General features: G+C 39.7%; 1 long non-coding RNA gene across 2 annotated transcripts; it reads left to right on the forward strand.

Moving 5' to 3' along the window:
- The first annotated feature begins 212 nt into the window (after positions 1 to 212).
- LOC124980796 (uncharacterized) lies at positions 213 to 6,252 on the forward strand. 2 transcript variants are annotated; one of them, XR_007107870.1, is made up of 5 exons: positions 213 to 378; positions 1,408 to 1,464; positions 2,126 to 2,191; positions 5,472 to 5,638; positions 6,117 to 6,252. It is a non-coding gene; the product is annotated as an uncharacterized LOC124980796 (long non-coding RNA). The 2 variants fall into 2 exon arrangements; XR_007107871.1 differs by lacking the exon at positions 1,408 to 1,464.
- The last annotated feature ends 4,484 nt before the right edge of the window (positions 6,253 to 10,736 follow it).

The following is a 10,736-nucleotide window of genomic DNA, read 5'->3' on the forward strand; positions in this document are numbered from 1 at the left end:
TTCATGATGCATTCCCTGCCATTGCCATCTGGTACCATCACCAGAGTCCCAAGGCAATTGGGCCACTTGATCATGGACTGAAAGCTCCCCAAACCATGAGCTAAATATACTTTTTCTTTTATAAGTTAATTATCTCAGGTATTCTTTTTTATTGTAAGGGGAAGCTGACTAAAACAGGACTATTATGAAGAATGCTGCTGTGAACATCCATGGACATGTTTGTTTTTTTGTGTGGTCTTGGGTGAGTATGATCTTTGTTTGAATTTTGTGAGCACAAGTAATGCATCTGCTTCTTGTCTAGACATGGAGCTGACTGGAGTTGCCCCTTAGAGGAAAGAGAGTAGAAGAGAATAAAGTTCAATGAGGTACAGTTCCATGGTAAGCAGGATTTGGATTGTGCTTTTCTAGGACGAGGGAGGACATTATGGGGGGTATTACCATCTTGAAAAACCCAGTCAGAGAATACTGTGTGGGGGATTTGCATCTAAACAAGAGATGGGAAAATTATTCAAGGTCAACAGGAAAGTATATGGTTCTCCTGAAGGAACAGAAAGTGTTGGAGATTCCCCATGGGGGCTGAGTGTTTTCTAAAGAATACACATAAGTTCCCTACAAGAGAGAAGTCAGTTGACATTTGAAGGCCTTTTCCACAGAGGATACCAATGACTAAATAATGGAGATCTTTTGGCTTCTTTATTTCTTCTTTCCTCTCTGTTCCTCAATGTGGGAGGAACAAGAAATAAGAGAATGATTGGGATGTGGTTGGACTAAGGATTATACTTCAATTTCCTGTTTTACATTAGTGGGACCCAGCGGGCTTGACCTATAACATAAGGAGGAAGATCCAAAGAAGAGGAGGGAATGGAGATTAGATATTAAAGAATATTGAACCTGTATAATACTTTCAAATAAGATAGTTATAAAAGTGAAAAGCACTGGAAAAGTTATGTAGTTTGAGCAAGATGTTGTTTGGGGTTAGAAAAGAGAACAGCTAGAAAAGTTCTGAAGAATGAGGATGGGAGAAATATAAAACAAAGCCATTTCCTGGTTACATGCTTCAAAGTCAAGCCCAATTAATAAATACATTTTGTCTGAGTTAAGCTATCTCTGAATTTGGGCTCCTTAGGGCTTCTTGGATTCCAGAACTGTGCTAGATGACTTTCCTACAGTGGAGAGTGGCATCCACCAGGGGGGCTGCCAATCAAAGGCCTTGCCTCCCCCATCTCAAAGCAGGAGCTGAAGCTGACTACTCAGAATAACCTTTTTCCAGGTGACCGTGATGGGTCTGGAGGTGGACATACAACTCAAAAACATGCAGTGTCCTTGTCCAGAAAGGGATAGGAATTTTGAGTCTTTCTCATGTTGAAATCATGAACTGTAAATATCATGTACACCTGTTGCTTCCAGGATTATCTTTGTCTCCAAGTGGAGAGAGCTGGGACTGGAGCCAGAGTCCAGAGAGAAGTGAGTGGAGAGGCAGAGGTGGAGACCACCTGATTCCTCATTACATTATTAGATGGAAAAAAAAGCAACAACAAAAAACAAAACAAAATTAAACAAACAAAAACAAGAATGGATTTTTTTTTTTTTTAAATTCTTGGGACTTTGCTACATGAAGCTAACTCTATTTCTCAGTTCTTGGCATCCATAATATTAGCTTGTAGAACACACTTCTTATTAAAAATTACTATTTCCCTTCATCCTCTAATCACTCTTTCATTCTCTACCCATTATAGACACCTACTTTAATGGATTTGTATATCTTTCAAAGATACATATACATTGAGGAACATATTTTGGTATCATTTTGTGCATGTATATACTTTTAAGTGTAAATGGCATTGTACTATAGATTTCTCCAAGATTCTTTCTTTCTTTTGTTTTTAACCCAGTAATGTGTTTTGAAGTCTTGCCTCATTACTGTGTACAACTCATTGGCCTGAATGCCTAAAGCTCCAGGGTCGACTCAAGATCCCTGTCACCAAAAACGACATAGCCATTGACAACTTCATGCATATCTGGGACTATACCCAGGAGTAGAACTGCTGAAACTAACTTCTGAATGTTTTAGTTACAACCTAAATCAGTACATCCTCTCTCTCTCTCTTTTCTTTTTTTGCTTAAGTCACTTAGCAATGGATTTGTGCTACTTGCATCTAAAGGAGTCCTGTTTAATCCTTAGTTATTGGAGGTGAGTATAACCAGGTCCTGTTTGCCTGGTGCCTTAATGCTCTTTAGAGAAGCAACAAATAAACTAGCCTTGGGCTGGAGTTGTAGCTCAGTGGTAGAGCACTTGCCTAGCACTTGTGAGGCACTGGGTTCAATCCTCAGCAACACATAAATAAATAAATAAAGATCCATCAACAACAACAAAATAAACTCGTCTGTTGAATTTCCCTTCAGAACACTCCATTATAATTTTAGACTTGTCAATTGGCTTCTCCTTTGGAAAAAGTCTCATCATTCTTGTTTCATAGGATAGATAACATGAATCTGTGGGTATTGTTTTAGGATAAAGTGAATCTGTGGGTATTTTTTTTTTATTGAAAGAATGCTCCAATTTAAAACAAAAATCTGTGTTAAATGCTCAGAATGTTAGAAATACATTTTCAAACTTCGGAACTACAATTATGTTTGCAACTTTCTAGAAACGGAAATATCTATTAATGCTAAAAATATTAGGTCAATCATCTTAATGATAAAATCTTATTAAAACAATCTTTTCTCACCAAAGGAATGCTAGCTATGGGACCTTGGTTAGGGAGATTTCCTCTGGCAGTGCATAGATCTTTCTCCTAGTGTTTTTGTTTACTGAATATTTTGAGACTTCTCTGAATCTTCCACAGATATGCTGCAGCATGGAAATCCCCATTCCATGCACAAAGGTCAGAGTAGCTCAAGAATGATGGAACAGCCAATAGCAACACGATGAAATTCAACAGAGATGAAGTTGATGGACATAAACACAAAGTGTCCATGGATGTTCACCCTAAGAGTAAATGAATTCAGAAAAGGCTAGGTCTGGTTTGAAAGTAATTCATGTGAAAAAGACATAGAGGCTATGCATGTGTTGGGACAGAGAGCATTTGGAAAATCTCTACCTTCTTCTTAATTTTTTTTTTTTGTGGTGCTGGGGATTGAACCCAGGGCCTTGTGCTTGCAAGGCAAGCACTCTACCAACTGAGCCATCTCCCTAGCCCTTCTTCTTAATTTTGCTGTGAACCTAAAACTGCTCTAAAAAAGTCTATTAAAAAAAGAGGTGTTAATTGACCTTAATATATAGCAAAAGTCTAAAATGTCTGTTACAAGTCCTAGTGCAATCTAAGACAATAACAATAGAAGGGTTGACCTATGTTCAGCTTGGGGATTGGGGGAAAGTCTCACGTCCTTCTCCTTGGCTAGTTTTACTGCCTCTAGGCACCAAGCTTAAAGGAGAAAATGGCAAGTGGGAAGTTTCCAACTGAGGACAGTTGGTGTGGAAAAGAAACCCAGAAACTCACGTCAGCAAACACCAAGGGAATATCAGTTGTCTTCAACTATTTGGAAGACATACATGTGAATGATGATAACACTTTACCTTATATAACACCTCACAATTTTCAAAACACCTTTATTTTTATGACTTCTTTTGATTCTTATATTGGCCTTATGAGGTAGACAAAGCAGACATTGCTCTCATTCTATAAATGTGAAAACTGAACTTCAAAGTGAAGCTAACATCACTATGCTCAAAGTAGCATGGTGGCTCATTGGTGATGTGGGGACCAGAACACAGGTCTCTTGATGTGCTTAACGTTATTTCAATTACATAAGACATGCTATGCTCTATGGAAGGCAAACCCAAGGCCAATGTGTGCAAGAGAAGTAGAAGGCAGTAAGTTCAATGAAAAGATTTTTTCGAAAAGCAAACCAGTAAGACAATGGAAGCTTTTCAGCCCCCTGCCTCTCCAGTCAAAGTTGTGAACTCTGTCAATGTTACTTATTCCAGTGGCAATTGGATGATGGTCCTTCGGGTTATTATTGAAAAGATTTCTGTTTAGAAAAAGACATTGGACAATCATCCGTGTCCATAACCCTTTATTTATACTGGACTGGGAAGAAAACAAATGTATAAATACACTGGCAAACTGCTATGTTTTCATTTGTCAGTTTGCTAACTAGAGCTGAGATCCGAGAATGCAATTTCATTTGAAAAAATATTGTTCGGCTGGTGGCAGATAAATGACTCATTGATAGAGTCATGTCAATCTGTTTTTCCAGTGATCATAGTACATTGGTGTTGAAGCCTCTTACATTTCAGCCATATCCTTTAGTACCAGTTATACTGAGAGACAAAGAACAAGAGAATAGTCATGAAAATCAGGCTCTGAAAACTGAGCTACCTGGCCTGAAGCAGAGCCCAAGTCAGATCAGAGGCTCCCAGAGTCTGATGTTTTGTGTGGCTTCAAGTATCTATATTTTTACTGTGTATCTGAAGCTCATGACACGATCGAGGTTAGTAACTATGGAGACTGGTGTGATTTATTTACCGCTGAGGAGGTTTAGCACTGACAGAATCAGAACACCAGGAGCTGAGGAAAAAAGGAATTAATGAAGCTGAGGAATCTGAGGAAATATTTTAAATGAAGGCGCATACAAGCAAAAGAGGGAAAGAAAGGGCTTGAAGAAGTAGCAGACTGTTATGTCTTCTCACCTCCATGTCTGCTTATTTGGTTTTCTCCTTGTGGAATGCCCTTCCCATCCAAAAGGTGACCTTCTAGCTAAACCCACGAGTCCAAAGCTCAACCCCCACTTCCCAACAAAACGAATGAGCATTTCCCCCCACCGTGCCCCCTTCAGATGATGACAGTTTCTGTGCCATGCCTATTTGCAGTGGGTTATATTAAGCTGAACATTTTTTTAAAAAAATTGTTCTCAGGATTGTCCCACATGGCTGTACATTTTGGGCTCTACAAAGGAGAAAGAAGGGAGAAGGCTTGGAAAAGAGAGGGAAGCAAAAGAGATTGAAAATTCAGAGACCATTTACTGACTTTGAATTTTTCTTGGGCATTTTTGGCTCCTAGTCTTTAACTCTATCCATAGACTATTGACCACCAGGAAGAAGGTCTCCCTCTCAGGCCAAAGTCCTGGGCTTATTGGACTATGTTCGCCATGTCTGGATCCTACTAGCTGTCAGGAATGTGCTAAGGGGTCAAATTAGGACAGGGCTCAGCATGGATTTGGAGTCACAAAAGGGAAACAGCACAGATCTTTGGGAGATGACCTGGCATATTTCACTGGATCCTGTGGGCAGAATCCCAGGAAAAATCCTTCCTGTCCCCAAGAACGTTGCTCTTCACTTTTCAAATCGATGCTGCCCTTTGTCACCACTCAGGCTCAGCTTTGTCCTGCAACCACATCAGACTCCTACGTCAGTCAGGCCGGGACAATCCCTTTACAGTTAACTTCTCTCTCTCTCTCTTTTTTTTTAGAGCCAGTGTAAAAATTGTGCACATGACTTAAGAAGAAATCATGGGCTGCTTTATTGTTTCCTCCCCCCAAAACTTCCCTTACCTCAAACCCCAAACCCAAAATACCAACCCACCACTATTAAGGAAGCTGCCAAAGAAACAGGGAACTGACTGCTGCCTAACACCAGGTACAAAAAGAGAAGGAAAAGGTTCATCAGTGATGATGATGCACATTGGGGGTGGGGTGGGGGGTAAAAGAATGATGAAGGAACTTTGGATTATATAGAGGGAAATGAGACGGGGGAGGGGCGGGGGTATGAAGATGTGGACTGAGACAGACGTCATTACCTAATGTACATGTGTGATTACACGAACAGTATGAATCTACATCGTGCCACAACCATAGAAACAAGAAGTTGTACCCCATTTGTGTATAATAATCAAATGCAGTCTGTAAAAATAAAATAATTAAAAAAAATGACAGTTATCAACCATGAAATATTATGCAGCCATTACAAGCAATGTACACAGCCAACATAAATAAATGTTCAAACACAAGATTAAATAAAATAGAAAACCAGACTGAGATAGTCTTATTTATTAAATATAAAAAAAAGTGTGGAATCTAAGAGTTGCCTTTTTTTTTTGTTTTGTTTTTTTGATCAGTAAGAAAACCAGATCCATTGACCATAGGCAAGATTTATCAGCTGGAATGGATTTCAGATGATCAGAGGAAACAATGTTGCTGCTGGAACTGTTCTAAGGAGTAATTGAGCACATTCCCTCTTCGCCATGAGTGCAGACCTCATTAGCTAAAGTCTTTCACATCTGGGTGGAAGTAACACAAATGAAGTCACAGTATGGTGCAGCCTAAACAGATGGGAGTTTTACTCAACAGTACAAAGAAAAAAAAAAAAAAAAAAGCGGAGCATGAAACCTCTGTATCCTGAAATAGTTCCTTTTGTTTGAATATGCCCCCGATATCCATAAACAACAGAGAGGAAGGTTCTTTGAAGTAGATGTTGCAAAAACTGTTTCATGTCTCATGAATAGTCATTAGCAACAACCCAAAACATTTGGTTTTTGATAGGAGAAGTCAAAGGGCTCTTTTAACTTAGTGACTTTCTTCTTTTAGACCTCTGGGACCTTGGACAAGTTACTCAATGTATCCAACTCCACTTAGCTCTTCTGTGAATGAGGGTTCAAGTGATACCATATGGGGTCACTATAAGGATTAGATGACAGGAACCAGGCAAAACAGGTATTTAGCACAGTTTCTAGAACAGAGGACCCAGTAAGTGTTCATTGTCATTATGGTTTTGCCCAGTGGCTAAGCACATAGACTCCAGTGCTGGTGTTTCTGTCTTTGGATCCTACCTTTACCCCTTACTGGCTGCACAATTTTCAGTAAGTTACTTAACCTCTCTATTCCTCTATTTCCTTAACACTTAACTGGGGGAAGATTATCAACTACTTGTGTGGTTTTTGTGAGGATTGAGACAAGCCTTTAAAATGCTGGCAGGCATTGTCACATCATGACCATGTTTTGCTACACCAATTTTATAAATCTTTACAGAGCAATTTGTGCTATTTTCAAAGGCAAACCAAAGGTACGTGTCCTCCAGGTTCTTGCTGCTTTCTTTAGCAACATTTAAGGCAGGATCATTTATAATTGGTGCAATGTAATTATACATAATAGTAGGGATTCATTGTTACATATTTGTACATGACCCACATAGGACATTATAATTTGGTCAGTTTTGTTCCCCTAGCATCTTCCCTTCTCTCTCCTCCTCCCTTCTCCTGGTCCCTTTCTTGTATTCTACTGGTTCAGCAGAGGATCTTTTATATTCATTTGTAATAGATGAAAATAAGCCAGATTTCAATTTTTTAAAAAAAATCTTAAATCATGTATGAAGCTTCTGTTGAAGTTGTGTAGGGTAAGTTATATTTAAATTGCATTCTGTTAACCAATATAAGTCTATTTCTCTAAGCACAGTTATGTTGAAAACAAGTTTTAAAAAGCAAAACCAAACAAAACCCACAACAACACTGCTAGGGTACAATCACCTATTAAGTGTTACTTTCATTGTTCTGTAAATAGAACTTTGTTGACTAAATGCTTCTCTTGCCTCCTCCCCATTCTCTACCCCAAAACTTGCATTCTCAGACTATTTATCTTTCTTATCCTTTATATTTAAATTGGACCTAATAGAGAAGCCCCAACTCACAAACTGGTGAGATGCCATTCTCTCTCTCCTGGGGAATATATTTAGTGGTGCCAAAGTGGCAGATCCAGAAACCTTATCTGTGCAGAGTTCCGATAGTACCTCTCTGCTTCTCACCTCGTCTTCAGCTCAGTCCTGGATCTCAGGGTTGGCCCAAGAATTTTGGAGGCCTCAGCTTACTCCAGATTCTTGAGGAAGACTCAGAAGCTCAGGGAAGACCCCAGACTGTGGAAGAGAGAACAGAACTTTCAGTTTAATTTGCCAATCAAATGACCTTTGGTGAATTCCACAGTCGAGAGTGGGCCAAGTCTTAAGGTCACATAAGGATACATGAACCTAAAGAAACAGACTTCTAGCCTGGAATTTCATCCAGGGAGAGAGACAATTTCCTAGTGGTATCAGGATGATTGTGTCTAGATTTTCTCAACTAAATGCTTCATCAACATACAACTTCTATTTGTTATTTCTTTCATAGAGAATATAATCTTTAAAGTCTCTGAATCTTTCTGCTCGTGATCTTTAGGAAAGCCAGCAGTAGTCATGAGAGAGAATCCAGGGTAAGAAAATAGGATTAGTTCCAGGTGGTGCTGTAAATGCACAGGAGGGAAAATTGACCCTTAATGAGGACTTCTGTGTGCTTCATATGCTGTATCTTTTTGAACCCCTACAAGAGCCTTAGTGTGTAGGTACCATAGTTATGCCCATCTTATGAATGAGAAGGCTGAGATTCAGAGAGGCTGAATGGTAGTGATGGATTCAGGAATCAAACCCCATTCTGTCTGATTTAAAAAATGGTGTACCTGGCTGAAAGTTTCTCTGACTCTCCTTTTCGAGATATCTTCTATTCCTTATTTGCATCTGTGGTGTTTACTTTTATATGTCAATTTGACATATAAGGGATGCCCAGAGAGCTGATAAACATTATTTCTGGGTGTGTTTGTCAGGGTGTTTTGGGAAGAGATCAGCATTTGAATCAGTAAATGGAGTGAAGAAGACGAACAGGCGTCATCATTGAAGGCCTGAACAGAACCAAAAGGTTGAGTGTTACAGTTTAATGTGAGATGTCCCCAAAAGCTCACGTGCGAGACAATGAAAGAAAGCTTAGAGGTGAAGTGACTGGGTTATGTGAGCCTTAACCCAATCAGGGCGTTAATCCCCTGATAGTAGAATATGGCTGGAGATGGGTCCCTGGGGTCCTTGTTGAGTCTCTCTCTCTCTCTCTCTCTCTCTCTCTCTCTCTCTCTTCCTCCCTCTCTACTTCTTGGTGATCATGTCCTGACCTACCTTCCTCTACCACATTCTTCCACCATGATGATTTGCCTCATCTCAGGGCCCCACGGAATGGAGCTGGCTAGGCCTCTGAAAGTGTGAGCCCCCAAATAAACTTGTCCTCCTCTCATTGTTCTTGTCAGGTCTTTTGATAACAGTGGTGAAAAGCTAACTAAAACATGGAGGAAGAATGAATTTGTTCTCTCTTCCTGAATTGAGACATCCATCTTCTCCTGCCTTCAGATTACGGCTACTGGTTTTCAGGCCTTTGAATTGGACTGATGTCAATGCTGGCTTTCCTGGTCTCCAGCTGCGGATAGTTTATCATGGGACGTCTTGGCATCCACGATTATGTGGGCCATTTCCCATAATAATCTCTTACATATCTATATATTATAATTCTGTTCCTTTGAAGAAACCTAATACACATTTCTTTTCAAAACCGTCACCCAGAAAGGAAATTTATTAATGGACATTTAAGTCTGTGTGAATTTAAATCAATGTGTCACCATTCCAGGGAGATATTCTCATTTTAAGATCTTTTGCCAATTTTAAAATAAAATGCTTTATTTCATTAAAGAGATTTGGGATGTTGGCCAATAGGTATGGAGGCATTTTAGAAATTCTACTCCCAAAATAATATAATTCTCACTTGAAAGTTGGTCCTGCTAATGATAATAGTGACAACAACAACAACAATAATTGCAATAGCAGTGACTACAGCAAATACGAGTAGCATGAGCTAGATATAGCATGCAATGCCACTTGTGCAAGTAATTTCATTTGATCTTAACCATAACCCATGTAGGTGGGCATCTCATTATCATCATCATCATCATCATCATAAATGAAAAAGATTCACAGAAGTTAGATGTCTTTCTTTCTTGGTATTGGGGATTGAACACAGGGGCACTTACTACTGAGTCATATCCGAGACCTTTTTATTTTTTTAGTTTAAGACAGGGTCTCACTAACTTGCTGAGCGTCTTGCTAAGCTGCTGAGGCTGGCTTCAGACTAGTGATCCTCCTTTGCCTCCACCTCCTGAGTTGCTGGGAGTACAGTCATGCACCACCATGCCTGGCTTAAATGGTTTTCTCAGAATTGTACAATAGTAGCTTTCAGAGAGCTGGGATTTGATCTTAGGCCATGTGTCTTCAGACACTGGGCATGAACTCACCCTCCTTGCCATGCAGGAGAAAGTTAAGCTTTGGGGAGACTCTTGTAAGATGGCCTGAAAGTCCTTCTTACTTTTCTTTCTGAAGATTTTTCCTGTCTTTTTTGCACAGATGGCCGTAAACCTGAGACTAGATGGCAGTGGATACCTTGGCTGAATCTCACAATGAATCAGCAATGGAAAGATTCTGTTTCTGGCATCCCAGTGCCAGGAATGCTGGGTTCTGGCTATGATCAACAGAACCATAGCCAGATCATGCTCTGTTAGTTCTATACCTTTCCTCTGTGGGGTGAAGCTACCAGGCTCCTTTTCTACCTATATGGATGACTCACTTAGCATACTAAGTGAATTTTTCAAAGAAGTTTAGGCAACAATTGTGTTTTGTACATGCGACTAATCCAAAATTGAAGTGAAAAGATTCCATGTCCCAGAGATTGCATAGACTAGTAGTGTTCCCTTTTTCAGGCCAAACTCCCAAGAGGGTTACTCAAAATATCCTTAAAATCATTATTCATACTCTCATAGAAAGAATCAAAGTTTGGAAGATAGAAGATTCTGAAGACTGTGTTGTGTTTCATGGTCTCTTGTAATGATATCTGTGGCGTCTGCTGACT

The sequence above is a fragment of the Sciurus carolinensis genome, chromosome 3, assembly GCF_902686445.1.
Source record: "Sciurus carolinensis chromosome 3, mSciCar1.2, whole genome shotgun sequence".
Classification (NCBI taxonomy): domain Eukaryota; kingdom Metazoa; phylum Chordata; class Mammalia; order Rodentia; family Sciuridae; genus Sciurus; species Sciurus carolinensis.